Source organism: Pan troglodytes, chromosome 18 (assembly GCF_028858775.2).
Source record: "Pan troglodytes isolate AG18354 chromosome 18, NHGRI_mPanTro3-v2.0_pri, whole genome shotgun sequence".
NCBI classification, from domain to species: domain Eukaryota; kingdom Metazoa; phylum Chordata; class Mammalia; order Primates; family Hominidae; genus Pan; species Pan troglodytes.
This window is the reverse complement of record NC_072416.2, coordinates 46,691,081-46,717,992: the sequence shown is the minus strand read 5'-3', so window position 1 is coordinate 46,717,992 and position 26,912 is coordinate 46,691,081. Positions and strand designations below refer to the sequence as shown.

The 26,912-nt window shown below is 42.1% G+C and overlaps 1 long non-coding RNA gene and 1 pseudogene across 1 annotated transcript in view; both read right to left on the bottom strand.

The window, feature by feature from the left end:
* The window catches only part of LOC107968840 (uncharacterized), a 126,464-nt gene that overhangs the window by 24,293 nt on the left and 75,259 nt on the right, over positions 1-26,912 (bottom strand). The gene's annotated exons all lie outside the window — the stretch shown is intronic.
* On the bottom strand, positions 4,875-5,965 carry LOC745894 (Krueppel-like factor 8; annotated as a pseudogene).

The window sequence follows — 26,912 nt, the reverse complement described above, 5'->3', positions numbered from 1 at the left end:
GGCTTAGGATTGTCTTTGCTATGCGGGCTCTTTTTGGGTTCCATATGAACTTTAAAGTAGTTTTGTCCGATTCTGTGAAGAAAGTCATTGGTAGCTTGATGGGGGTGGCATTGAATCTATAAATTACCTTGGGCAGTATGGCCATTTTCATAATATTGATTCTTCCTATCAATGAGCATGGAATATTCTTCCATTTGTTTGTGTCCTCTTTTATTTCGTTGAGCAGTGGTTTGTAGCTCTCCTTGAAGAGGTCCTTCTCATCCCTTGTAAGTTGCATTCCTAGGTATTTTATTCTCTTTGTAGCAATTGTGAATGGGAGTTCACTCATGATTTGGCTCTCTGTTTGTCTGTTATTGGTGTAGAGGAATGCTTGTGATTTTTGCATATTGATTTTTTTTACAGTTTATAGAGTTTTATTTCATTTTTACAGTTTTTAATTTTTGTGGGTACATTGTAGGTGTAAGTATTTATGAGGTACATGAGGTAGCTTAATACAGGTATACAATATTTCTAGCACCCCTAACACTTCCCTCCTGCCTTTTTGCAGTTATCCCTTCATGCCTGACCTCAGGCGACTTCTGTCATTAGAGATAAGTTTGCTTTTTCTAAAATTTCAGAGAAATGAACTATGGTGTATGTAGTGTTAAGCTTTTTTTGCAGAGCATGCTTTTCAGATTTATTGAAGCTGTTGTTTTTATTAGTTCATTTCTCTTCATTGCTAAATAGTATTCCATTTCATGCACATTGATTTTTTATCCTAGACTTTGCAGAAGTTGCTTATCAGCTTAAGGAGATTTTGGGCTGAGATGCTGGGGTTTTCTAAATATACAATCATGTCATCTGCAAACAGGGACAATCTGACTTCCTCTTTTCCTAATTGAATACCCTTTATTTCTTTCTCTTGCCTGATTGCCCTGGCCAGAACTTCCAACACTATGTTGAATAGGAGTGGTGAGAGAGGGCATCCCTGTCTTGTGTCTGTGTTCAAAGGGAATGCTTCCAGTTTTTGCCCGCTCAATGTGATATTGGCTGTGGGTTTGTCATAAATAGCTCTTATTATTTTAAGATACATTCCATCAATACCTAGTTTATTGAGAGTTTTTACCATGAAGGGCTGTTGAATTTTGTCGAAGGCCTTTTCTGCATCTATTGAGATAATCATGTCGCTTTTGTCTTTGTTTCTGGATTACGTTTATTGATGTGCATATGTTGAACCAGGCTTGCATCCCAGGGATGTAGCTGACTTGATCGTGGTGGATAAGTTTTTGATGTGCTGCTGGATTCGGTTTGCCAGTATTTTATTGAGGATTTTCGCATCGATGTTCATCAGGGATATTGGTCTAAAATTCTCTTTTTTTGTTGTGTCTCTGCCAGTCTTTGGTATCAGGATGATGCTGGCCTCATAAAATGAATTAGGGAGGATTCCCTCTTTTTCTGTTGATTGGAATAGTTTCAGAAGGAATGGTACCAGCCCCTGTTTGTACCTTTGATAGAATTCGGCTGTGAATCCGTCTGGTCCTGGACTTTTTTTTGTTGGTAGGCTATTAATTATTGCCTCAATTTCAGAGCCTGTTATTCGTCTATTAAGAGATTCAACTTCTTCCTGGTTTAGTTTTGGAAGGGTGTATGTGTCCAGGAATTTATCCGTTTCTTCCATATTTTCTAGTTTATTTGCATAGAGGTGTTTATAGCATTCTCTGATGGTAGCTTATATTTCTGTGGGATTGGTGGACACACCACAAGTTTTTTAAGAAAAAACTGTAAGCAGAATATGGTCCTTGTGTCTTGTATCTGTATTTAAAATTGCTGGGAGGATACACAAGATCAGTATAATAAGGACCATCTCCAGGAAAGAACAAAATGGGGAGGAAACTTAATTTTGGCTGCATCTCCTTTTGTGCCATTTGAACTTTATGCAGTGTGGCTGTTAGTTTACCAATAAATGAATGAAATTTTAAAAACATAAAGCAAATAGGAGCCCAAAGAGAAAGTTATTGGTAACCCCACAGGTTCTAAATGTCATTTCTCACAGTCACCAACCCTCTCATCCAGACCATTGTGCAGAGGCCCAGGTCCAAGGGGTTTGTTTGCTCTTGCCCGGTGTGCAATGACCAAGGCTATTCAATCACCATCATCATCATTATCCCTGACTTTTTTTGAGCACTTACTATGATCAGTTGCAGTGCTGAGCCTTTTACATGTATTACCTCTTTTAATCCTGATAACAACTCTATAATGTAGCTGTTACTATTACGATTGAGTTGCCTAAAGTCACACACTTGATGGGAAAATGATAAAGCTATGATTAATACTTAACTAATCCCATTATAGAACCAACATTATTAACCATGGCATCCTACTGCCTTTAAATAAGTAAGGTATGGTTTATGACTTACGAGCCCAGGCCACACTGACAGCTACAATGTCTGCTTTCCCAGGACCTGGGAAGGGTCCTTCCGAAAGAGCATCCAAAGTCTCTCAGTCTGAGCACCTCTTTACATTTCAAAAAAAGTTTCAGAATATTTGGGAACACACAGGCTGGATCATTGCACATGACCTCGAGCTTATTGATGCCTGCTGGAGGTGAAAGGACTGTCCATGTCAGCTAAACAGAGAGAAGATGGAAGACTTATCTATTTGTTTTGATAAATGTAAATGAATTCTATTACTTGTCAAAATGTTATCAAGACCCCAGTGAAATGAGCAGTCTTTTTTTTTTTTTCAGGGTGAAGGGAGTGAAGGGAGAGAGAAATGAATGCTCAAGACAGATTGCTTTGATTTGAAATGAAAACAAACAACTTTAGGGGAAAAAAAGGCTTTCATTATTTTGGAGACCTTGGCATTCTTGCAGACACATTCATGAATTAATCATTAAAACCCTGAAATAAATCATGTGGTTTTTCAATGCCAGCCCACGATAAAGGGGGCCTCAAACAGTTATTAAGACACAGTGCTTTAAAGCTGCTACTGCCTACGATGACTTTTCTCTAGGAATAAAGTGAATGAAGTGTGTGTGTGTGTGTGTGTGTGTGTGTGTGTGTGTGTGTGTAAGGCAACCCTGTGGTCCCAGGCTGGAACTGTGTGCAAGCCAGTTCCAACTGTGTGTCACCACATATTAGCACTATTTAATATCTGCTAATGGAATGGCTCTGTCTGCCATCGACAGCAGGATCAAAAGAGGGCCATGCATCTTTTAAATTATTAGCACTAATTAGGCAAATCAAAGAGGAGGAGGGCAGAGAGACCAGAGAATGCGTTAGAAGGAAAGCAAGGGGATCGCTACCTACTTCATACTGTCACGAACCAGCTACTAAACAGCCAATTAGTGCTGAAGACCTTTCCGGAGCAACGGAAGAATGAGCAGGCCTGCCCCAAGTAGAAGCAGGATGGCTTCATTATGGTAACTCCGAATTAAAATGTAAAGGTTGCTGATCATTGCATAATTAAATAAGGTTGCAGGCGCCCGCTATCCAGGAGTTTCCAGGGCTCCTTTATTAAAGCCACCTTCTCTGCTTCCTCAATGGCCCTCCCACAGGCAGGCCTGGAGCTGTCCGTAGTCCTGACAAACATACTGACTTCTTAAAAGACCTGTTAGAGCCAAAGCGCTTTGAGGGGGCTTTCTTCCTAACTACTCCATTATCACCACCCCATTACCAATCCCGAGGATCATTCTGCTTTTCTTTAGAACCCATTTTCCAACTAATTAGTCAAGAAAAAGATGGGGAGTGGAGAGTGAAAAAAAGACCAAGCCTAATTAACTCCCAGTCACTGCAATCTAAAGTTACTGAAACTGAGGTTGCCCCCTGTTGATGTAACCTTTATCCCTCTTCTTTTATACCTGCTAGGAGGAAGCACAATTTTCTTGAGTTTGATTGGGACTTAATCCCAGGCCGCTGATCACAATGCCATATCCAGATGCTTTGCAGGTGTGCAAGACAGCAGGGCAGTAGGCCTAATACACCTGGTCCTAGACCATGAAAGAAACATTTTTTTACCTCAGAGGCTGGGTGTGATGGGTTCCTGGGAGGTCATGCTAGGAGAGCCTTATCTTCTCAGAACTGTGGAGTGATTCAATTTTAATTTTGCTCCTTCAGTCCTTTTGTACATATGCTTTTTCTTCTCTGTATCTTCTATCTTGTTTCCTCTCTTTCCTTTATTTTCTCTTTTTTCCTATCTTTTCTCTCATATTTCTAGTTCCTCTTCTTTTTATTTCTCAGATCTCTTCTTTCTCTATCCCTATTTCTCCCTCTTTTTTTGAAAACCAAACTTTAAGAAGAAATAGGATTCGATTTATCTAAACCTTTGAGTTTGGTGTGGGACTCAGCTTATTCACTGGAAATGTGCCTCATACTCAGGAATCGAATCCCTGTAAATCTTAACAGTCAATTACATTGTTACACTCCTTCCATCTAGGAACTCAAGAAAAGTAATTTAGGACACTATCAAACCACCTTTAGGTACTTATTTTAGAAACATATGGATAAGCGTTCTAGAAAACAAGAGAAAAATAGGAAAGAAAAAAGCAGCGTATGTTTGTTCACAGCCTTGAATTTGATTCCTGTTTTGTTACTTCAGGAAAAATGTCCTATTTCAGGGCAGGGGGAATGGGAGGGCAGCCATGTGTGTCACACTGGAATTCAACCCATGTGGAGGTTGAAAAAGCCAGGTCTGGACAGTGGAGAGGTGAAGGTGGAATACGAAGAGCCCCACGGGAGACCAACTATGTTTTCCTCCAGTCTCCTCAACTTGGCTCAGTGGGCTGCTTCAAGTCCATTCCAGATGCAACTTGAAGTCAAAGAGAAAAAAGTGGTCCTAACCTCAATACACAAACAGGAAAGATACCAGTGAAGCTTCTCTAGTGTGACCTGTGCAGCTCACATAGTGTCATGGCGACAGTGGTGCAGGGACAGGTGGTCAGAACCAGAAAAGCTGCAGTTGGAGTCCGTGCAGTGGAAAGGCTTGATGCCTGTGTGCTCGAGGAAAGAGCTAGTGAGCTCATCTGAGTGAGCGAATTTCCAGGAGCAGCCATCACAGGTGCATTTATAAGTCTTCTTTCCTATATGAATTCTGTGGTGAGCTTTCGGGTGAGAGCTTTTGGAGTACACTTTGCTGCATCCTGCAAAGTCACATTAGTGCATCCGTCTTCTTCTCAAGTCAAGCGACTCCTCCCTGCATTTGGGCCATTGCTGCTGGTTCTTGCTTTAGTCCCTGCAGACTCTGTGAGATTGAGGATCCACTCTTAATTGCACTCTCCTCACTGTCACTTGGAATCTCCAGTAGAGACATGAAAGCGGGGTCAACTTTCACTGATCCAGCATTTGTACCATCTCCTCCAATGAGTGGGACTGTATTGGGTGCAGGGCCCTCATTTGCAGGCAAAGTAGTATACACCATGGGCAGAGACTGCACCACCACTGGGATGGCATTCAGGTAATCCATCTTACTTGGAAGACAGACTGAGGGGATGCTGTGAATGACATGTAAGATCTGCTAGCCACCAGTGCCCTGAGAGGGAGTCAGGACAGATCCTGTGGTCAGAATAGTAGGAATGTTTGCTGATGTTGAAGTGAACACCACAAGGGTCTCGGGAGCAGACTGTGGCTTGGCAGGATGTCCTGGAGCTTGCAGCATGCTAACAGGGTGGAGAGGAGCCTTGGGCTTGTGAGAGGAGAAGTCAACTGGTTCCACTGGGGACAGGCTGAAATCACTCGCCAAAAGTTCTTCTGGGGCTCAAACTTGATGTCATTAAACAATGCTGGGTTCTCCATGGGGTTGGCATCCAGGAGTGGTGGAGAAGTCACATTATTTCTGCTTCTATCTCAGGGGGATCTGTGCTCTGAGTAGGGCCAGTGATGGGCTTGAATATCTGCATTGAGCCACCTTCTGAATTAAGTTGCACCTCCAAGTTGTTTATGAGTTGATCCATATCAACCATGTCACTGGCTGAAGACTCCTGAAGTGTCCAGAACTCATACAGTCCTTAGGGAGGCTCGTACTCCTGAGCTAATTGCAAGACAGCTGTTCCCCTCACACCTGCCCCAATCTGACATCACACAGGGCGATGCCCTCTCATCTTCTCTTTCTTGCCCCCACCAGGCTTTTACTGGTTGAACTGCTTTTACTCCTGGTTGAACACAAAGTTAAGGCAGAGAAGGAAACCTTCAAGACAGAAACCCAGGAGGAGCTACCACAAGATCCCTTCACCTCCGCCATTGCTGCCACACACCCCAGTGCCTTCCAGAGTGGGTGGAATGATTCTTTCTCTCTATTTCTCCCTTTTTAAAAAATTCTGTCACTTATCATATTATCGCTATAACTACAGAAAACATGAAGTTTTCATCCACTCACTCTTTGATTTTTGTCTATAGACTCCTTGGTTTAACTAAATTTTTTGGAATGGTCCAAATTACCATTTTCTCTTCCAGAAATCCTAAACAAAGGCTGAAATGATATTTTAAAGGAGAGTTGGGTCCTCAGGAGTCATGACAGGAAGTAGGTGTATGAGTTAGTGTAGGCTGGGCTGCAGTAACAAACAGACCCAGTCATGTAATGGTTCAAAACAATAGATTTTATCTCTTTCTCACACAATAGCCCAAGGTAGGTCCAGGTTGGTGAGTGGTCCCTTCCCCACACAGTTACTCAAAGACACAGGTTAAGAGTGGCTCTGACATCTTCAATGAATGTCTTCCAAGATGGACAGGAGGTGAAAGAAGCATAAGTAGGAGATTTTTAAGGACCAGACCTGGAAGTGCCATACACCAGCTTCCACTCATGCTCCATTGGCCAGAATTCAGTCATCTGCCACAAATAACTGTAAAGGATGTTAAGAAATATATTAAACCATGTGTCATAAAAACCAGAACCTGATATTGGCGACCATTTAGCAATCTCTGCCAAATGAGACACAGGAAAGAGACGGTGAAGAAAGTCATTGGCAGAAAAGTGAAGAACCAAGAGCTGTGTCCACACGACAGCAGACGTGCAAGTCTTGGCACAGAACTTGTCCTGGGAAACGGTAGGAGACTTGTTTAGACAGCTAGGGGCCACTTCTGGCCAATCAAGATGCTCTCTATGGTGCACCCCACCTATTGGAATGTCACTGTAGTGCAGGGATTCAGGGCATAGGATTCAGTTTCTGAGTCAGACAGGCATGGGAGGAAATCCAGATTCCCCTCTTTCTAGATATGTGATCTTGAATAAGATATTTCTGTGAGCCTCGGTTTCATCATCTATAAAATGAGAGAAAAATAATGTTTGCCTTATGTGATATCTCTGAAGATTACACAATATAAAAGATGCAAAATTCTTAGCACGATATCTGACACATAGCAGGTACTCGATAGATGGCAATTATTGACACTGTTTGACCATGCTCACCACTGCTACCCTGGTATTGTTCTTGGAGTTCTTTCTATCTACAATGGCTGCTTCCTACATATTTCCCCACCTGTTCCAAGTCCTATCTTCTTCAGAAAGCCCTTCCCTTGTATTTCATTTCCAATGACCTGCTTTAAGTCTATGCAACCCTATTGAGCACTTTATTATTACAGTCCTCCCACTACAAATGCAAGCTCCATGAGGGTTCAGGCTATTATTTATCTCATTTATTTGCTGTATCCCAGAGCCTAGCACAGTGTCTGGCATATAACAGGTGTTCAACTATTACATTTGCTAAGTATATATTCAATGAATATGAGATATACCCATGCCGATGAGGCTTATTCAGTGCCCTTTATAGGTACAGAATTATATAGCTTTGGGGTTATTCTCTAATTTTCCACATCAGTTAGTCTTGTCTTCCTGATGAAATTGAATTCACAGTAGCCACAGTGATCTTTTTAAAATGTAAATTGGATCCTATCATTCCTGTGCTTGACCCTCTCCAATGACTTCTCACCCCCTTAGAATAAAATGCAAACTCCTCACTGCAACCTGTGGGTCCCTGCAAGACCTGGCCCTGCTGTCCTCTATCCTTTCACTCCTCTTTCCTCAAGCATCACTGTGCTTGAACTGCACGGGCCATCTTTCTATTCCTTTAATACACCAACCTTGTTCCCATCTCACAGTCATCCCCTATTCCTGAGACACTTTCTCCAAGTATATTCTCAAATCTTGGTCCTCCCCATCATTCAGGCCCCAACATCACTCTTTCTGACAGGCCTTCACTATCAACACTGTATGAAGTGGTTCTCCTTCCATCACTCACTGCCTTAGTTTGGATTCTCTGGAACCCATACTCTGAGTTAGAGAGCTGTTTGCAGGAAGCCTCTAGGGACTGCCCTTAGGATTAGCACCTATGGGGGAGTGAAGGAAGCAGAGCCAAGCAGAGGGAGGAGTTAAGCTGAGATGCATCACAGTGAAGGCCTCCACTGATCCCACTGTGAACTTGGAGTTGGAGGGGCCCTGTAGAGCTGCCCCTCTTTTATTTCACTTCATAACACACTTCTCACTTTCTATAATTATCTTGTTAGTTTTTTTCATGCATGCTGTCTGTCTCTGGCCCCATAATAGAAGCTTCATGGGAATGGGAAATCATTTGGCATTTTCACTTCCGTATCCCAGCACCTAGTACAATGCCTGCCTCATAGTGGCACTCAGTCCGTGTTTGCTGAATGCATGAATGGGTGGTGACTGAATATGAATGGCAGAGTTGTTAAGTCCCCAAGGGCAGGCCCTGTTTCCTACTGTTCTTGAAGCAGTGACTCCCTGGATACTTGATTGGCATCACCTGTTACCTTCCATCCCCTCTAACCAGCCACTTGTGACTCTCCGAATGTGAGAGACTTCCCTGACACAATCGCAGGCTATTTTTAGTCTATTTTTTCCTCTCTGGTCTATTATAGTGGTGAGAAGAGGCTGGCTACCTGAGGCTTGCAGTAGCTCTAAATAAAACCAATCTTCCTCTCTCTGAAAAACCCTAGGAGGTGTCCTCTGTGCCAGGCTACAGGGTGACAACCACCCAGGCTGTGTTTACTGAGAGCTCTGTGATTATGTTTTTTAGTCTTCTGGTTGGAGGTACCTATGGAAGTGATTATGGAGGTACACACAAGCACCAGAGTCTCTCCTCCTTCCCACAGACACACAAACATAGGCTTTTCCCTCTTCCTCGATGGGCTGTCTTCTCTCATTAGACGGCTTTCTAGGCCGTAGAAGATTTCTCTGGGGCTGACCCTAAGGGGCCTCTTTCAGCTAATTAGATTGCAGACTGGAAGGCAGACTGTGGGCTCCTTTAATAATCTTCTATTCAGGGTTTCACATGCTCATCTAGTTTGAACATTGGGGAGGAAATTATTTTCTTCTGAAACAGTGACAGACAGCAAGAAAGAGCGTATGAGGAAACAGGTTTTCTCCTTCAGATTCTACAAGCATGAAGGACAGATGTAATGATGCTCTTCCACGGATACTTTAGAGAGGTCTGCTGTGTGGCTTGGAAAGGCAGTCCTGAATCACCAGACATAGCCTTTCTCAATAATGAGGCACTCTCCTGATTCCCTTGAGAAGAAAGGATGGAGGGAGGCACCATCCCATTTATAGATAAGCAGAAGACTTTGAGAAGCAGACGACTTCCATGGCTCTGAAATCCAAGTGGCCACACCCCTTACTAGCTGTACAACCTGTCTTGCAAATTTATAGAGCAGGGATTTAGAATACCCTGGGTTTTAATTCTAGCTCTACCACTGTGTTACAGCCCTGTGTTCTTGAATAAATTACCTAATTTTATGAACTTTAGTGTCCTCTTCTCCTTCCAGGTGTGTTCAGAGAATTCAATTTGAAACCAAGTGTAAGCTACGTGCAGAGGTACACACCTGTAGTCCTGAGCTTAAGAATTCAAGGCCAGCCTGGGCAACATAGTAAGAATCTGTCAGGAAAGAAAGAAAGAAAGAAAAAGCAAGCAAGCAAGCAAGCAAGCAAGGAAGGAAGGAAGGAAGGAAGGAAAGAAAGAAAGAAAGAGAAAGAAAGAAAGAAAGAAAGAAAGAAAGAAAGAAAGAAAGAAAGAAAGAAAGAAAGAAAGGAAGGAACAGAGAAAGAAGGGGGAGGGAGGGAGGAAGGGAGGGAGAGAGAGAAAGAAAGAGAGAAAGAAAGAAAGAAAGAAAGAAAGAAAGAAAGAAAGAAAGAAAGAAAGAAAGAAAGAAAGGAGGAAGGGAGGGAGGAAAGTAGGAAGGAAGGAAGGAAGAGGGAGGGAGGAAAGAAGGAAGGAAGGAAGGAAATGTAAAGTGTTAAGCATGGTGCCTGGCACATTGCAAATGTTCAATAAATAGTAGCTAATATTATTATAGCCTCAATCTGTAAATGGGGATGTTAATAGAATTTGCCTCCTGGGCTGATTGTAAGGGTTAAGTGAGATGATGTATGTAGTGATTTAAACAGTGCCTGGCATAGTGTGTGTCTTAGTCAGCTCAGGCTGCCATAACAAAATACTATAGACTGGGTGGCTTAAACGACAGAAATTTATTTTCTCATAGTTCCAGAGGTTGGAAACTCCAAGATCAAGGTTACAGCAAGGTTCAGTTCCTGTGATATCTCTCTTTCCAGCTTGCACATAGCTGCTTCTCACTGTGTCCTAACATGGTGGAGAGAGAGAATGAGCTCTCTAGTGTCTCTTACTACAGTAACACAAATCCTATCAGATCAGAGCCCCAACCTTATGACCTCATTTAAACTTCATTACCTCCTAAAGACCCCATCTCCAGATATAGTCACATTGGGGGTTAGGACTTCAACATATGAATTTGAGGGGGATGGAATTCAGTTCATAGCTGTATGTACTCAATAAACTGTGGCTGCTACGATTATTATTAGCATTGCTCAAAGAAGTACGTGGCTGTGCTGGAATCAAACTGATACCTTAAGTCTGACATTTCAGTGGTCTTTCCACACCTTCGGAATCACTGCACCAACTTCCAGCAAATACCTTTTACTGCTCAGAACCGTGCTTGCTTCCTTTCAGCTGAAGCTGACACTATTGGAGCGCCATCCAAATTCCCACAGATCCATTTTTTCATGTGTGTACCCCCAGATTGGATGTTCTTTTGACTACAATGGCCTGGGCCTGCACCTCCTTTTTCAAGGACTGCCCTTGGGCTACTGGGGCTTTCTGTGCTCAGGCAGAGAGCTGTGACCTCCTGGGAGCTTACTTCCCCCCACAAAAAAAAACTTAGGCAAATTAAATTTAATTGAGTTTAATTGAACAAAGAAGGAATCATGAATCAGGCATCCCCCAAACCAGAACAGGTTCAGAGAGGCCCCAGTGTAGCCATGTGGCAGAAGAAGATTTATGGAGAGAAAAAGGAAAGTGGTGCTCAGAAAATGGAAGTGAGGTTCAGAAAACGGAAGTGAGGTACAGAAACAGCTGGATTGGTTGTAGCCCAGTGATTGCCTCATTTGAACACAGTTTGAACAGTTGGACCCCTTTGATTGGCCAAAACTCGGAGACTGGCACAAGAATAGGTTACAATCTGTTTACACATTCAGTTAGGTTACAGTTCACTGTGTATGGGGAAATCTTTGGGCTGAACTTAGAACATGTAAGGAGGAAGCTTTAGGCTAAACTTAACACCCTTGTTTTCAAGACAACTTTGAGGTGTAATTTACACTCCAGACATCCCCTTCAGGATCAAGCAGGAGCCACCCTCCACAGCACTTTGTCTAAAATTGCACTCTTGCTTGGCAGCCTTTCCTCACTGGACCTACCTCCCCTTCCCTTACCAGTTCCTCTAGGAGCACTTCCTTGATAGATCACTTGCATTCAAGTCCTGATCTCAGAGTCTGCTTCTGGGGAACACAGCGAAGACATCAGCTCAATTGTCGGTCCCTCTAGCACACTGTCCCTGGCCCTCTAAGCACTTTTACTTGTTTTAACCTAGGAATTCCTCATGACAAACCCATGGGCTGGTGCTTCAATGATCCCCATTCTGCAGATAAGAAAACATGATCTAAAGAAAGGTCAAGTAGCTTGCCCAAAATCACACAGCTGATGAATGGCGCAGGCATATGGTGACCATACTGCTTTCCTGTCGTTCTCTTACCACCACTCTTTGCCTAGATGACAGCTCTTTAGGGAAGGAACTATTGTTGCTCCTGTTGGCACCCTAGCACTTTACTTACAACGTAGCATCCATCAGGGACTCGGGAAATAATGAATGAGTGAATGAATGAATGAATGAATGGCCTGCATACTTGTTCAGCAGCTGCCTGGATCTTCCAGATAGGGCAGGTCATTCATTCACCTGCCCAGGGATCCCTTCTCATGTTATTCTACCTGAGCCTCAAAGATGGGCATTACCAATGGCATTCATTCTCAGCACCAAAACCTTCAGGGAATTTTAAGTCAACTTAACCACAACCACCAACTTCTCTCCCCCAGCTCCACAGGACTGTTCCTGGCCACAAACCCATGTTCCAAGCTGCCTGGTGGGAGGTAATAATTACAATAATCAGCAGCAACAGTGATATTCTGAGTGCTTATTGAGTGCTTACTGTACATCATTATTGAGTGATTACTGTGGATCCTTATGGAGTGCTTATGGTATATCAGGTCCTATACTAAATACATTACACTACAACCCTGTGCAGTATATTCTATTATTGTCTTCATCTTGGAAAACAGGAAACTGAAGATCAGAGAGTTCAGATTATCCTCCTGATGTAACAAAGCAGGTAAGAAAATAAGCTGGGATTTAGACCTGCTTTTATCTGGCTACAAGACACATTCTGTTAACTCCAAAGATCATAAACTCAAGACCATAGGCCTAAAGGGCCACTGGCTCTGTGTCATTTGACCTACATAGTGGGTGGTGGTGGTTGTTTTTTTAATTTTAATTAAATGCCAATATGTAAGAATGTCTATTGCACCAAATACAATCTGGATTTTTAGCTTCTCTTGAAAATAATCAGAAGATCTGTTAGCTTAGAGCCCACAATTCTGCCTAGACGTAATTGGCTGCAGCTGAATACAGGCTCTTTATTACAGTTTGCCCCAATCCCCACCACTCCTTACTGTTTTACACGAGCCCTGCTTTATTCATTTGTTTTACCTCCCTGGCCCCTGGGAGGGTTTGAGTTTGCTACTCTCTGTCGCCCACCATGCCAGATCCCCTCTTATAACTGAAAGCACTCCTCCCACCAGGGAAGATAGCAACAGCAGCATTTAGATGACATGGATGGTAATAACATGGTGATGCTTCATATTTTACAAAGCACTCCTGCATTCATTATCTTATTTAGTTTTCAAAATAATAACCATTTCCTGGGCAACAGATCTGGGCCAATGTCTGTTGCCAAGCACAGGAGGGGCAGAGAATAATACAGAATAATCTCAGCCTTCCATAAGCACACAGCCCTGCAGTGAAGACAGCCCACTGAAATGAAAGCCCAGCATGGCCACAGAAGACATTGTTACCCAGCACAGGGAGAGCCAGAGAGACAGCAACTAGCAGCTCAGGTATTTTAGACAGTTTGGGCTACAACAAAGTACAGGCATACCTCAGAGATATTGTGGGTTCATTTCCAGGCCACTGCAATAAAGCAAATATTGCAATAGAGCAAGTCACACGAGACTCTTTGGATTCCCAGTGCATATAAAAGTTATGTTTACACTATACTATATTCTATTAAGAGTGCAATTACATTATGCCTAAAAAAATGTACACACCTTAATTTTAAAATGCTTTATTGCTAAAAATTGCTAACAATCATGTCAGCCTTCAGTGAGTAGTAATCCTTTTGCTGGTGGAGGGTCTTGCCTCAATGTTGATGGCTGCTGATTGATTTGGGTGGTGGTTGCTGCAGGTTGAGATGACTGTGGCAATTTTTCTAAGTAAGACAACAACGATGTTTGTCACATAAATTGACTCTTCCTTTCATGGAAGATTTCTCTGTAGCATGCGATGCTGCTTGACAGCATTTTACCCACAGCAGAACTTCTTTCAAAATCTGAGTCAGTCCTCTCAAATCCTGCCAGCTGCTTTATCTACTAAGTTTATGGAACATTCTAAAAGCTTTGTTGTCATCTCAACAACGTTGACAGTATCCTCACCAGGAGTGGATTCCATTTCAAGAAACCACTTTCTTTGGTCATCCATAAGAAGCAAGATTTTATCCTCTAAAATTTTATTGTGAGACTGTAGCAATTCAGTCACATCTTCAGGCTCCACTTCCAACTCTAGTTCTCTTGCTATTTTCGCCACATCTGTAGTGACTTCCTCCACTGAAGTCTTGAACCCCTCAAAAATTATCAATGTGAGATGAAAACAACTTTTTCTAAGCTCCTCCTAAAGTTGATATTTGACTTTCTCCAATGAATCACAAGTGTCCTTAATGACATTTAGAATGATGAATCCTGGCTGGGTGTGGTGGCTCATGCCTGTAATCCCAGCACTTTGGGAGGCCGAGGAAGGTGGATCACTTGAGGTTGGGAGTTTGAGACCAGCCTGGCCAACATGGTGAAACCACGTCTCTACTAAAAATACAAAAATTAGCCAGGTGTGGTTGTGCACACCTGTAATTCCAGCTACTCAGGAGGCTGAGGTTGGAGAATTGCTTGAACCTGGGAGGTGGAGGCTGCAGTAAGCCAGGATGGCACCACTGCACTCTAGCCTGGGTGACAGAGCAAGACTCTGTCTAAAAAAAAAAAGAATCTTTTCCAGAAGGTTTTCAATTGACTTTTCCCGGACACATCAGAGGAATCACTATCTATGACAACAATAGTCTTATAAAATGTATTTCTTAAATAATAAGGCTTGGAAGTCTTTGGTCCCTGGGCTACAAAGGAGATGCTATGTTAGCAGGCATGAAAACAACATTAATCTCTTTGTGCATCTCTACCAGAGCCTTTGGGTGACCAAGTGCACTGTCAATGAGCAGAAATATTTTGAAAGGAATGTTTTTAGCAGTAGATCTCAACAGTGGGCTTAAAATATTCAGTAAACCTGGCTGTAAACAGATGTGCTGTCATCCAGGTTTTGTTGTTCCATGTGTACAGCAAAGGCAGAGTAGATTTAGTATTAATTCTTAAGAGGCCTAGGATTTTTTTAATGATAAATGAGTTTTGGCTTCAACTTAAAGTTACCAGCTGCATTAGCCCCTAACAAGAAAGTCAGCCTGTCCTTTGAAGCTTTGAAGCCAGGCATTGACTTCTCCTCTTTAGCTATATGGCATCTTCTTCCAATAGAAGGCTGTTTCATCTACATTGAAAACCTGTTGTTTAGTGTGGCAACCTTCATCAATGATCTTAGTTAGAGCTTCTGGGTAACTTGCTGCAGCTTCTCCATCAGCACTTGCTGCTTCATCTTGCACTTTTGTGTTATGGAGATGGCTTCTTTCCTCAAACCTAAAGAACTAACTTCTGCTAGCTTCAAACTTTTCTTCTGTAGCCTCCTCATCTCTCTCAGTCTTGTAAGAGCTGAAGAGAGTTAGAGCCTTGCTCTGGATTAGGCTTTGGCTTAAGGGAATGTTGTGGCTGTTTGATATGCTATCCAGACCACTAAAACTTTCTTCAAATCAGCAATAAGTCTGTTTCACTTTCTTATCATTCATGTGCTCAGTGGAGGAGAACTTTTAATTTCCTTCAAGAACCTTGCTTTTGCATTCACAACTTGGCTAACTGTTTGGCTCAAGAGGCCTAGCTTCTGGCCTGTCTTGGCTTTTGACATGCCTTCTAAGCTTAATCATTGCTAGCTTTTGCTTTAAAGTGACAGATATGCAACTCTTTTTTTCATTTGAACACTTAGAGGCCGTTGTAAGGTTATTAATCGGCCTAATTTCAATATTGTTTTGTCTCAGGAAATAGGAAGAGCTAAGGAGGAGGAGAGAGACCAGAGAATGGCTGGTTGATGGGAGTCAGAACACACACAACTTTTATTGATTAAGTTTGCCTTCTATATTGGTGGGGTTCACGGTGCCCAAAACCAATTACAATAGTTTTATCAAAGATCACTTATTATAGATCATTATATATACATTATATATTATATATATATAATGAAAACTTTTGAAATATTGCAAGAATTACCAAAATTTTGCACAGAGACAAAAAGTAAGCACATGCTATTGGGAAAATGGGGCTGGTAGACTTGCTTGATGCTCACAAGGGTTGCCACAAACCTTCAATTTGTAGGAAGTGCAATAATCTGTGAAGTGCAATAAAGCGACATGCAATAAAATGAGGTATGGCTGTGACAGACTAGGTGGATTATAAATAACAGAAATTTATTTATCACAATTCTGGTGGTTGGAAGTCCATGATCAAGGTGCCAGTAAGGTCAGATAGGGATGAGGGCTTTCTTTAGCTGATGACTGATGACTGATGACTGATGACTTCTTGTTTTACCCTCACACAGTGAAAAGAGGGCATAAGAGAGCTCTTTGGAGCCCTTTTTATAAGGACATTATTCCCATTCATGAGGTCTCCACCCTCAAAACCTAATTGTGTCTCGAAGGCCCTGCCTCCTAATACCATCGCATTAGGCATTAGGATTTCAACATGTGAATTTGGTGGGGAGAAACATAAACACTCAGTCCATAACACCAGAGAAACTAAAATGCTTCTCAAGGTGATATTCCTGATGCACCCTGAGGGATGAAAAGGACTGTACAAGGAGAAAGGTGGGCATAGCAAAGGAACAGACAATAAGCAGTGCTCTTCATTTCCAAGACATGAGCTGCTCTTAGGACCAAGATCAAAATCCTTGGCAGAGCTTTCAGGGATGATATGGTTTGGATTTATGTCCCTGCCCAAACCTCATGTTGAAATATAATCCCCATTTGGAGGTAGGCCTGGTGATCGGGTCATGGGAGCACATTTATTTCTCTGTGCTGTTCTCATGATAGTGAGTGAGTGCTCATGAGATCTGGTTGTTTAAAAGTGTGTGGCACCTCCCCTCTTCTCTCTCTTCCTCCTGCTCTGGCCGTGTAAGACATACTGGCTTCCCCTTTGCCTTCCACCTTGATTGTAAGTTTTCTGAGGCCTCTCCAGCCATGCTTCCTGTACAGCCTGCAGAACTGTGAGTGAATTAAACCTCTTTTCTTTATAAATTATCCAGTTTCAGGTATTTCTTTATAGAAGTGCAAAAACAGACTAATACAAGAGTTTTGATAATATCATCTCTGCCCACTTCTCTAACTTCATGTCACTCCCTCTCCCTTGCTCAGAACATGAGCTTCCACCTGACCTGGGAACTTTGCATGTGCTGTTTCCTCTTCCTGGATGTCTTTCCCCGTCATCCTGAACTCTCATCCTAAACATCATTTCTTCAGGAGACTTGTCCCTAGTGCCTCTAACCAGGTCAGTTCTGTCTATCATACTCAGGAACTTTTCTTCACAGAATGAGTCGCAGTTTATAATTACATTTTTGTGGGATGATTGGATTAATGTCTGTGTTCCTCTGTGACAGACTGAAAAACCGTCCCCAGTTCTTTATCCTTCCCTGTGCCTGCACCTTTTGCCATGTGGTTTTGCAATCTCCACCCCGTAACCTTGATCTCTGCCATATGAGTTGCTTTAGCTGATGGAATGCAGGTGGAAGTGATGATGTGCCACTTCTGAATCTAGAACTTAAGAGGCCTGTTGTGCTTCTGCCATCACCACGAGAAGTACATTCCCAGCTAGTCCTCTGGCACAAGGAGGACAAAAGTTGTGTGGATCAGGCCCAGACTCACCCTGCAACTTAGAATGCCCCACTGAGCCCAGCTAGATCAGTCATACCCTAGCCAACCACAGAGGCATAAGCAAAATCAATGCTTATTGCTGCATGCTACTAAAATGTTGGAGTTCTTTGTTATTGACTGATACACCCCCACTATATACTAAGCTTTGTTTAAGCAAGCATCAAATGTTTGTTCAACATTGAATCCTTACTACCTTATACATAGTGGATCCTTAATATTAATATATATTTGCTGAATTAATGAATGATTAGCAGACCAGGCTACACTAGCAGCCAGAAAGCCCTGCACTATCAGGGGACCATTGGGGTTTCACAAAGTGAAGTGTACCTCTAATCAGTCAGAGTGGTCCAAACTTCTAGGAGATAAGCAAAGAAGAAATGGGGAGATTGGGAAAGGCATTAGGGGGAGGGATAAAGAGAAGTTGGCAAATGGATACAAACATACAGTTAGATGTTAAATGGAAGGAGTAAGTTCTAACGTTCGATAGCAGAGTAAGGTGACTATAGCTAACAACAATATATCATATATTTCAATATAACTAGAAGAAAGGGCTTGAAATGTTTCCGTCACATAGAGATGATAAATACTCGAGGTGATGGACACCCCAAATACCCTGACTTGATCACTACATTGTCTGTGTAACAAAATATAATATACTATCATATGCATTCCATAAATGTGTACAAATATTTGTATCAATAAAAAAAGAAATGGATGGAAACTATCTTTCTGCCTGCTCGCCCCAAGACCTCTGCCTCCAGAACTTCAAGGCTTGGAGAAGAGGCCTATAGCAGAATAAGTGCTTAGACCTTTGGAGATATTAGGACATCCCTACAGCCATCAAAGTGTATTTATCAATCAGCAGCCTGAGTCTTACTTGGCACCTAGAAAGTATCTCCCATGCTGCTCATTTTTATTTGGATTAACTCAGAGACACCAGGAATAGATTGATAATGATAATGATGGCAGATACATTTAATAACATAAAAAAACAATAAATATGTGCTGGCCACTGTGCTATACCAGATTATCTACTTTAATTCCTTACAACAGTTAAATGGAGTGTGTCCTGTTTTACAGATGAGGAACCTGAGCCTGAAAGAGGTATGGTATCATGTGCCAAAGCACGAAGCTAACAAAGAGAGCCTGAAAGAGGTATGGTACCCTGTGCCAAAGCATGAAGCTAGCAAAGATTTAAGAGAATTCAAAACCAGGTAGTCTGAGTTCAGAGCTCATGCCCCTAATCACTGAGCTATGGCCTGAGCAGTGACTCAGAAGTTCCAAGACTCAGTCCCAGCTCCAGCCCATATGAACTCAGGCAAGGCTTTTCCTCAAACTGAGCATAGTTACTTTCTTGGTAAAGATGTCTGAAGGGCTTTCCAGCTCTGGCTGCTCCTGACCTGTGGCTTGAGCTACACTTCCTCATTTCTCTCACGCACCCCCAGCTGCCATCTCCCAAGAATGTCCTTCTGGGGTACTTTTACCAGACATCAGTCTTCTCAGACCCGGCCACCAGCAATTGTCACTGCTTTTCCAGGAGGCAGGTGTGCAGTATGTATTGAAAGTCTTAATGATGCTCATAACATTTCCCTTAAAGAAAGATAAAAAATGAGCACAAGGGCTTATGGGCAAGAATGTTCACAGCAGCACTATTTATCATAAGGGAAGCCCAGAAATAACCTAAATATCCACCCTTAGTGGATTGGTTAAATAAATTGCAGCACGTAACTCAACAGGAGTATCATGGAGCCTTTTAAAAATATAAAATGGCTCATTTGAAATGTTATGCATCACAGCGTTATTCAAAGGGCAAAATATGGAGGAAAATATTCAAATGTCCATCAATACTGAACTGGTTAAATAAATGGCAGTATATTCATATAATAGACTGCTGTAGAGTGGTACGAAGAAATGAGAAAATTCTCCATATATTTCATATAGAAAATTCTCCCAGATACTTTGTTAAGTGAAAAAACAAGGTGAGGAGCAGTGTTTATAACATGCAATATTTTGCAGAAAAATAAAAACACATGTTTATTTCTTTATATAATCATGAGATTCTGAAAACAGACTCAAGAAAGAACAAAAGAACAAGTTATTGGTAGGAGAACTTGTTAGATGGGGCACAAAAGTGAAAGGAAACTCTTTACTATAAACCCATACATATATAATTTTATTTTAAGTTCAGGGATACATGTGCAGGACGTGCAGGTCTGTTACATAGGTAAACGTGTGTCATGGTGGTTTGCTGTACCTATCAACCCATCACCTAAGTATTAAGCCCCACATGCATTAGCTATTTATCCTGATGCTCTCCCTCCCCCCACACCCTCCGACAAGCCCCAGGGTGTGTTGTTCCCCTCCCTGTGTCCATGTGTTCTTGTCGTTCAGCTCCCACTTATAAGTGAGAACATGTGGTGTTTGGTTTTCTGTTCCTGTATTAGTTTGCTGACGATAATGGCTTCAAGCTCCATCCATGTCCCTGCAAAGGACATGATCTTCTTCCTTTTTATGGCCACATAGTATTCCATAGTGTGTATGTACCACATTTTCTTTATCCAGTCTATCATCGATGGGCATTTGGGTTTATTCCATGTCTTTGCTATTGTGAATAGTACTGCAGTGAACATACAGGTGCATGTATCTTTATAATAAAATGATTTATATTCCTTTGGGTATATACCCAGTAATGGGATTGCTGTGTCAAATGGTATTTCTGGTTCTAGGTCTTTGAGGAATCGCCACACTGTCTTCCACAATGGTTGAACTAATTTACATTCCCACCAACCTGTTCATATATTTTTAACCTCATGAACCTATTATAACCTACTTACAAAATTAAACTTTTAAAAACCTTAATAATGTTGTAGAAATATGTTGAATTGTGGAGGAAAACCTTATATTATTAAAAGGAAAAAGTATTTTATACAAGAGAATGAACAGTGACCTTAAGCAAGTCACATTTCTCTGAGCCTGTTTATCTGTAAAATGAAAAAAAAGATGCCTACTTCACAGTCATGAGAATAAATGAGACCAAAATAGGAAACACATATGTTAATAAAACACATAGCTAACACTAAATAAATATAGCTATTAATGATCCCATAAAAACAGTGCTGGAATTACATGCTTGCTACATGTGGTTATCTCTAGGTGACAGGATAGAGGTGGTTTTTATTTTACTTTTTGTGCTTTTCTAGATTTTCCAATTTTGCCGTAAAGAAAACACATTCCTTCATGCCTGTAATCCCAGTACTTTGGGATGCCAAGGCAGGAGGATTACTTGAGCACAGGAGTTCGAGGCTGCAATGAGCTATGATCATGCCAATGCAATCCAGCCTGGGTGAAAGAGTGAGATCTTGTCTCAAAAGGAAGGGAGGAAGGAAGGAAGGGAGGGAGGGAGGAAAGAAGGAAGGAAGGAAGCAAGGAAGGAAGGTGGAGGGAGGAAAGAAGGGAAAGAAAAAAGAAAGAAAGGAAGGAAGGAAGGAAGGAAGGAAGGAAGGAAGAAAGAAAGAAAGAAAGAAAGAAAGAAAGAAAGAAAGAAAGAAAGAAAGAGAAATAAAGAAAGAAAGAGAGAGAGAAAGAAGGGGGAGGGAGGGAGGAAGGGAGGGAGAGAGAGAAAGAAAAAGAAAGAAAGAAAGAAGAAAGATTCCTTTTGTAACAACGTGAAAAAAACAGAAATGTTACTTGTAAAGTGATAGAGAGCAATATTTAAAGTACCTTTCAGGAAGTTCTAGCCAGACCAATAAGGCAAAAGAAAGAAACAAAAGGCATTCAAATCAGAAAAGAAGTCAAACTATCTCTCTTCACTGATTATATGATTCTATATCCAGAAAACCCTAAAGACTGCAAAAAAATCCTGGAAATGATAAAAGACTTCAGTAAAGTTTTGGGGTACAAAATCAACGTACAAACATTAGTAGCATTTCTATACACCAATAACATTAAAGCTGGGAGTCAAATAAAGAACATAATCCCATTTACAATAGACACACACACTAAAAAAATACCTAGGACTGTATCTAACAAGGAGGCGGAAGAGCTCTCTGAGGAGAACTAAGAAACACTGCTAAAAGAAATCAGAGATGACACAAACAAATGGAAAAACATTCCATGCTCATGGATTGGAAGAATCAATATTACGAAAATGTCCATACTGCCCAAAACAATCTACAGATTCAATGCTATTCCTATCAAACTACCAATGTCATTTTTCAGAGAATTGGAAACAACTATTCTAAAACTCATATGGAACCAAAAAACAGCCTGAATAGCCAAAGCAAAATCCTAAATAAATCCAGAGACATCGTGTAACTCAACTTCAAAGTATACTATAAGGCTACAGTAACCAAAACAGCATGGTACTGGTACAAAAACAGACATATAAACCAATGGAACAGAATAGAGAACTCAGAAATAAAGCCACACATCTACAGCCATTTGATCTTTGACAAAGTTGACAAAAATTATCAATGGGGAAAGGACTCTCTACTCAATAAATAGTGCTGACATAGCTGGCTAGCTATATGCAGAAGAATGAAACTGGACCCCTACCATTCACCATATACAAAAATTAACTCAAGGTGGTTTAAATATTTAAGTGTAAGACCTCAAACTATAATAATCCTGGAAGAAAGCCTAGGAAACACCATTCTGAACATCTGCCTTGGAAAAGAATTTATGACTAAGTCCTCAAAAGCAATTGCAACAAAAACAGAAATTAACATGTGGGACCTAATTAAACTAATGAGCTTCTGCACAGTGGAAGAAATTATCAATAGAGTAAACAGATAACCTACAGGATGGGAGAAAATATTCACAAACTGTGCATTCAGCAAAGGTCTAATATCCAGAATTTATAAGGAACTTAAACAACTCAACAAGTAAAAAACAAATAACCCTGTTAAAAAGTGGGCAAAAGACATCAACAGACACTGCTCAAATGAAGACATACAAGTAGCCAACAAATACATGAAAAAGTGCTCATCATCACTAATCATCACAGAAATGCAAATTAAAACCACAATGAGATACCATCTGACACCAGTCAGAATGGCTATCATTAAAAAGTCAGTAAATAACAGATGCTGGTGAGGTTGCAGAGAAAAAGGAACACTAATACACTGTTGGTGGGAATGTAAATTAGTTCAGCCACTGTAGAAAGCAGTTTGAAGATTTCTCAAAGAACTTAAAACAGAGGTACCATTCAATCCAGCAAACCCATTACTGGGTATATACCTAAAGGAAAATAGATCATTCTACGAGAAAGACACATGTATTCCTATGTTCATCACAGCGCTATTCACATTAGCAAAGACATGGACTCAACCTAGGTGCCCATCAACAGTGGAATGGATAAAGAAAATGTAGTACATATACACCATGGAATACTACGTAGCCATAAAAAAAAGAACAAAATCATGTCCTTTGCAGCAACACGGATGCAGCTGGAGGCCATTATCTTAAGCAAATTAATGCAGGAATAGAAACCAAATATCACACAGTCTCACTTGTCAGTGGTAGCTAAACACTGAGTACACATGGACATAAAATTGGGAACAACAGACACATTGGGACCATCAGGTGGGGGAAGAGGGAGGAGAGCAAGTGTTGAAAATCTAACTGTTGAGTACTATGCTCAGTACCTGGATAATGGGATCAGTCATACCCCAAACTTCAGCATCATGTAATATGCCATGTAAGAAACCTGCACATGTACCACCTGATTCTAAAATAAAAGCTAAAATTATTTTTAAAATTTAAAAACAAAGTACCTTTCAAAGCCCTCCCTACCCTTTTCCCAAGGTTCCTGAAGTGTCTGGGCAGGTAGGTCAGCATGGTATTGGTGGCAATTACTGTGTAGTCACTGAGCTGTGGGGCCACAGGCAATCAAAGGCACCATCTAACAGTTCATCTGATGAGACCCCTCCCCCAGCTAAGGATGCAGACCCTTCAAGGTGGAGACACTGCCCTGGCTCAGATAGTATTGAAACATTCCTCAAGATGCACTTTCAGACCCCAGACACAAACCTCACTACCACCAACACTTACGGAGACTTGACAATGAACCAGGTGCTGCCCTGATGCTTTACCTGCATTGATACAGTTAGTCTTCATGCAGTGCTATCAGGTATTATCCCCACTTACGATTAGAAGCTCAAATACACAGTACCTACCTAATTTGCCCAAGACCACACAGCTAGTAAGGGGCAGAGCCGAGATTTGAACCCTATTGATCTAAGTCTAAAGCATATGCTCACCCTCTATGCACTGCTTTAGACAGCGCTCATTGGCGGTCAGGCTTTTTGATTAAAACAGAATTTGTTTTTGGTGAGAACAAACAAAGAGAGAAAGAGAGTGGTAAACAAAGCAAAATATAAAGTCAGATATCAGGCCGGGCGCAGTGGCTCAAGCTTGTAATCCCAGCACTTTGGGAGGCTGAAGCAGGTCGATCCCCTGAAGTCAGGAGTTCGAGACCAGCCTAGCCAACATGGAAAAACCCCGTCTCAACTAAAAATACAAAAAAATTCGCCGGGCACGGTGGCAGGCACCTGTAGTCTCAGCTACTCGGAAGGCTGAGGCAGGAGAATCGCTTGAACCCGGGAGGCAGAGGTTGCGGTGAGTAGAGATCACGCCACTGCACTCCAGCCTGGGCAACAAGAGCAAAACTCCTTCTCTAAATAAATAAATAAATCCAGATATCAGAATTGTGGTTAAACCCAAATGCCATAGCTTGCATGGAAGCTGCTTGCCCTGTATCATCAACTGGAAATGCTAAAACAGCTGAATTTCAGTACTGGAATCAGACCATTCCCATCAATATCCCCGCTTGCAATGCTACCAAGTACCCATCCCATCCACTGGTGAGATACTCACTGCAATTTAAGGCAGCCCATGCTAACTTTGGACATTTCTCTGTGAAAACCTGTAACTCTAGGTTATCCAAGGAGATTGCTTCCTACAGAAACCATCATTTGGTGTGTTTAGGTGGTCTTGGTCTGTTTGTTAAAACATCAGTATTATTGGTTTGTGTTTTGTTCCAGATACCCTGTCCGGAAAAAGTCACACTCTGAATAAAACATGGCCCAGGGTCTCTTACTCACTTTCTCCCTTTGCAGCCAGATCTTGGGAAATGCACACTTTCCTTCTATGGTTTGAGGATGGTGGTTTAGAAGCTCCTGGCTATTGTAGCTCAGGGCCTTGGTCCCAGGTCTCTATCCTGTGTCTTCAGTGTCCCTCATTTCACTTTGAGGGCATCCCCTTTGTGTGAGCTTGTCAGCAGCTGTCACGGTCACTGGGCTGGTCTTACACTTCATTTTTTAGCCTGTTAAGTTTAATGCCCCTATGTTTGGTGAAGTAAAGGGAACAGCTTCTCTTTGTGGCCTGTGGTGGTGATTTTACAGAGATTATCTCAGAGACTCTACTCAGATACATACTGTTCATACTTACTCACTGCATAAATAAGCCAGTGTGGCTTAGTTAAATTTGGGGGGGCTATCAAAGCAGAGACACTCTCCCTAATTATTCACTTTGTGAATGCCTTTCATGCCAGAATACCTCCTGGCTCCTTTAATCCCCACCAGAGGTCCAGAAATCAAGGCATCATCTTTGACCCCTCCCTCTCACTGTCCCCAACCATCCATCTACCAGCAAGTCCTATTGGTTTGTCCCCCAAAATATATCTAAGATCTTTGCAGGCACCTCCATTTCTTCACCCCTAGCTTCCATCAGCCCTGCCCTGGGCTGCTTCAAAAAACTTTCCAACTTATTGCCTGCTTCTACTTTTGCTCCTGTTCAACCTTTTCTACGAATTGAAACCAGAAGAGCATTTTAAATTATAAATTGGATTATGTAGTATCCCCCTTTCCCCCTCCCCCCACCCGCTTAAAACCCTTCAGTGGCTCCCACACGCTTCCAATCAAGTCCAAGTTTCTTCTCATAGTCTGTAGGGTCTGCATGACCTGGCCCAGTGCAGGTCTCTGACGTCCACAACACCAGGTGCCCTCTGTTACATTCCAGCCATACTCTCTAGTGTGGTTCACCCAGAAGCAAACCTGGAGACAAGGAATGGGTTTCAAGTAGATAATTTGGGAGGTGATCCCAGAAAGCATCATGAGGGAGTAGGAAAAGTGCAATAGAGAACAGAGGAAAGCTGAGGCAGGGCGCATTAATGAGTGGGTTACCTCTGTAGACAACTAGGGCTTAGTTCTGCTGGGGAGCCTTTATGTGGACATGCCTGAGAGCTGTGCCAGCACAAGGTGGGGAAGCTGGGGAGTTTATCCACCTTGTCCCAGACCACATTGCTGAGGGTCATTCTGGGGACACAGCTTCCCAGAGCTCTGGCAGAGCACTCACCTGGGGCTGGAGAACACTCTGAGACAGAAAGACACAGTAAACCCTGACTACCCATATAGACTGGGGAGTTATGAGTAGAACACCAACAGCCCCTGCCCCTTCAGTATTACTCAGTGGGTGGCCCTGGACCACCTACCATGCACAAAATTAACCAGTCTATGATGAGACAAGGCACTTGGGCAAGAATGTCAATTAACTACATCACTAAGCACACTGCTTAGTTCCACTGACATTTTTTCATAGTCACGTGTTGTAAGTTTGGATATGGTTTGTTTGACCCCTCCAAATCTAATGCTGAAATATGATCCCCAGTGTTGGAGGTGGGGCCTAATGGGAGGTGTTTGGGTCATGGGGGCAGATCCCTCATGAACGACTTTGTGCTGCCCTAGTTTCCATGAGAGCTCCCTCAAGAGCTGGTTGTTTAAAAGAAATTGGCACCTCCCTCCATCCACCTTACCTCCTCCCTCACCATATGATACCTGCCCACACCAGCTACTCCGCTTCCCCTTCTGCCATGATTGGAAGCAGCCTGAAGCCCTCACCAGAAGTAGATGTTTGTGCCATACTTGTTGTACAGCCTGAAGAACTATGGGGCAAGTAAACATGCCTTTATAGCAACACAAATGGACTAAGACATTAGACTTTCTCAATGAAGGAAGCAGTGCATTAATGTACACTCTGGTGCAAGCTCCTTACCTTCTCATAGACTGGTACTTTGAATAGCCCTGTATATTATCCTTCTGTCTATTGCTAGAACACATTGGGTCTATTCCTACCAGACATCTCTGTCCTTGCTGTTCCTGCTGCCTGACATTGTTTTTCCTGGCTTCTTCCCAGCCTTCACATGGCTTATATGGTCCCACCTCAGGAAGACCTTCCTGACTCCCTATATA